Here is a 4,212-nt window from a genome sequence, read left to right as displayed (position 1 = left end):
TTGAAAATTCAAAAATCCGTACAAGTACTCCCTCCATCTGGGTTTATAAGCAGGTCCCCTCTTATTTTGGCCTTAAGTTTTTTATGGAGAAACTTTCAATCCTATTCATCATTTTTCATGGCAGTACAATGAACACCGGAGTAAAAAATATACTCAAAGCAACCGTTAATTTATAGGGACTGTCATCAATTAGAAAAACCAATCATGGGGCACCATGCTCTTTCACATACATAATTGATGTAAATATAGCATGAATACTTCATAAACTATAGATACGTTAGAGATGTATTAACATTCCAAACTTAATTACTGCTCATCCTCGAGTAGGTAAATAATAAACAAATAATTTATGTAGTGTGAATGCTAGGATAGAAATAACTTCTGCTCACATAGGCAATGATAATTCTGATAACAAGTCACATCATTCCATTAACTTCAATATATCAAAAAGTTGTAATGTAGTATCTAACGAATCTTTCAAGATTATATTGCAAACATAAAGCAACCTAGTATGCATTCTTCTAACAGAGCTCATTGGTTTAAAATAGAGATGAGGTTTATTTTGAGAGGTATATATTCAAGAGCATCAAATGAGAAGTATGTATAGTTGGGTTTCCATCTAATCACGAATCCTGAGTAACCTTTTCTCTGCCTGTTTGCGTTCTAAGCAGAGAATACCTTTTTTGTTGCCTTTACTTTAACATGTGTGCAAGGAACAATACCATTATCCTTCCTGATGTTTTTGTACATATGTTTTCAAATAAATACATTATATGTTTAGGATTTTCTTCAGAAGTACTCCTATGATATCATAATTTTGTTAGGAAACAGGCGCTTTGTGAATAATAGTGGGATTTTATAAAAAGTTACTACCATTATCAAATAATTGGATCTTGTTAGGAAACAGGCACTTCCATATATACAAAAAAAATAGTAAGTTTAAGTTTTATTAATTCTGTAGTTATATGCATTTGTAGAATATAGGGCCTAATATTTCATTTTGCCCTGGCCTGCAAATTTCAGGAGACGGGCCTGGTCCCACCCGACCACCTAGACTGGACAATCAAACTTACCTACAGTTGGGCTGGCGCCCGCTCTGCCGTGCGCATTCATGACGACGTGTTAGATGTGAGGTTCAGGGCCAGGGCAGGAGCCTTTCATCGTCCTTGGTGACGTGTGCTACAAGCGCTCGTGTGTTCAAGCTAGCCTTGCTGTCCTCTGCGCCCAAGTATTTTGAGCAACAATATATGGTAGAGCACCTTTCGTTCATTAACATCCATGTAAAATATTTTAAGATAAACGAATATTTTTTGTGAGTTGTAAAATAGTAGATCGGAAACTAATATGATGGAAAATAGAAACTTATATGATGGAAAATAGACCCGGGGGCCATAGGTTTCACTAGAGACTTCTCTCTAGATAGCAAATAATAAGGTGGGTGAACAGATTACTGCCGAGAAATTGATAGAAAAGCACAAAGTTATGACGATATCTAAGGCAATGGTCATGAACACAAGCATCACATCCGTTTCAAGTAGACCGTAACAACTCTGCATCTACTACTATTACTCCACACATCGACCGGTCCTGCCTGCATCTAGAATATTAAGTTCATTAAGAACAGAGTAATGCATTAAGTAAGATGACATGATGAAGAGGAATTTACTCAAGCAATATGATGAAAACCCCATCCTTTTATCCTCGATGGCAAAAATATGATGCGTGCCTTGCTGCCCCTACTGTCACTTGGGAAAGGACATCGCAAGATTGAACCCAAAGCTAAGCACTTCTCCCATTGCAAGAAAAACCAATCTAGTTGGCCAAACCAAACCGATACTTCGAAGAGAATTACAAAGATATCAAATCATGCATAAAAGAATTCAGAGAAGATTCAAATAATATTCATAGATAAGCTGGTCATAAATCCACAATTCATCGGATCTCGGCAAACACACCGCAAAAAAGTATTACATCGAATGGATCTCCAAGAACATCGAGGAGAACATGGTATTGAGAATCAAAGAGAGATAAGAAGCCATCTAGCTACTAGCTATGGACCCATAGGTCTGAGGTAAACTAGTCACGCTTCATCGGAAGGGCAATAGAGTTGATGTAGAAGCCCTCCGTGATCGAATCCTCCTCTGGAAGGGAGCCAGAAAAGGTCCCTAGATGGGATCTGATGGGTACAGAAGGTTGCGGTGGTGGAAAAGTGTTTTTGTGGATGCCTCTAGTGGTTTGGGGATATTTGGGAACATATAGGCGAAAGAATTAGGTCAGGAGGGTCATGGGGGCCCCACATGGTTGGGGGCGCGTCCTACCCCCTGGGCGCGCCCTCCGTCCTTGTGGCTGCCTCGTAGCTCCTATCAGTTTATCTCTAAGTCTTCTGGTTGTCTTCCGGTCTATGGAAAATCATCGCAAAGGTATCATTCTGTTTGGACTCCGTTTGGTATTCTTTTTCTACGAAACTCAAAAACAAGGAAAAACAGAAAGTGACACTGTGCTCTAGGTTAATAGGTTAGTCCCAAAAATAATATAAAATAGCATATTAATGCATATAAAACATCCAAAACAGATAATATAATATTATGGAACAATCAAAAATTATGATACAAGTCGAAATTTCACAAGCTAATTCAAAAACTAAGTGTAGAAGAAAATTCAGTTAGCTACTAATAGAACAAAATTCAGTTCACTTTAGTGTTCTATAATGAAATGAAAAAACTTCAGTTAAGTACTAGTTTCATTCATTTAACTTCACCTAATTAACTGACGGTACCACTACCACTACCACTAGTAACCTAAGTGTAGAAGAAAATTCTGCTAACTACTAATAGAGAAACTTAGTTAACTTTAGTGCTATATAATGATGAGATAAAAAATCCAGTTAAGTATTAATTTCAATCATTTAGGTCATTCATTTAACTTCACCTAATTAACCTATTGTACCACTACTACCAGTAGCGCTACTAGCCTAATTAACTTAGTAAAACCCTACTACCCTCACTAAAAAACATCTAATTAACATCTACTAGTACCACTACTGCCCTGACCTAATTAACATCTACTAGTATGACTATATACTACTAGCAGCACTGCTGCAACATTTTCTTCAGTTTGTTCCTTCAAGAAAAACATCTATGGAAACAAAAACCCTATTTAAACCCTACTGCCCTACCTAAATTTTTGCTCTAAACCCTACTGCCCTAGTTAAACCCTACTGCCCTAGATAAATTTTTGCTCTAACCTAGCCAACCTAGTTAACCTAATTAACCTAGCTAGTTAACTTAGTTAGGTAACCTAGCTAGCTAGTTAACCTAGTTAACCTAGCTAATTCCTAGAATAATATTTTCTGACCTAATTTGATACTTAGCTAATTTGATATATATGAAAATAGCTACCTAGGTTTTATAGCAAAACCTAGCTATCTAGGGTTCATACCAAAACCTAGGGTTCATGCTTAAACCTAGGGTTCATAACTAAATTCACCTAAGTAAATTAACCTAGAGAGGAGGGGTGGGGGCTTACAGAGAGGGTGCTCGGAGGAGACGGTGGCAGGGAGGTGCTCGGGGGAGACAGTGGCATGGAGGGCGTCGAGGGTGGCTTCGGTGGCGTCTACAGCAGCTTCGACGGCGAGGGTGGCTCCGGGGGCGTCGAGGGCGCGCGGCTCCGGTGGCGGCGACGGCGCGCAGCTCCGACGACGGCGACGGAGGCAGGATGGCGAGGGAGCAGGGGCGGCGAGGGAGAGGTAGGAGATGCGAGAAGAATGGAGAATTGGGGGAAGGAGGGACGCCCGCGCAGGGGCGAGTCAAACATAACGGCAACGTGGTTTCTGCAACAGCGCTATAGCAACTTAGCTATAGTGCTGTTTGGTGGACCGCGCTACTAGTTTAGCTAAGTTAAATATAGCGCGTGTAGCGAAAACACGCAATAGCTAAGGTTGCTACAGCGCTTTCATAAACAGGCGCTACTGCTATTGCTTTCATTTTTCCATTTTCTTTAATTTTCTTTTTCTTTTTTCTTTTCTTTTCCTTTTCTTAGTTGCAGCGCTGTCGCCTTAAAACGCGCTACTACTATTTGCTTAGCAGTAGCGCGGTGTGTAGACGGGCGCTACTACTACTATACCTAGCTTGTCTCCAACGGTGTGGCAGTTATAGTAGTAGCGCTTTTTATTTGGCCGCACTACTACTATATAAATAGTAGCGGGCTTGTTCT

Source organism: Triticum dicoccoides, chromosome 7A (assembly GCF_002162155.2).
Source record: "Triticum dicoccoides isolate Atlit2015 ecotype Zavitan chromosome 7A, WEW_v2.0, whole genome shotgun sequence".
Taxonomy (NCBI): Eukaryota; Viridiplantae; Streptophyta; class Magnoliopsida; order Poales; family Poaceae; genus Triticum; species Triticum dicoccoides.
Note: the sequence above shows the minus strand (reverse complement) of the source record.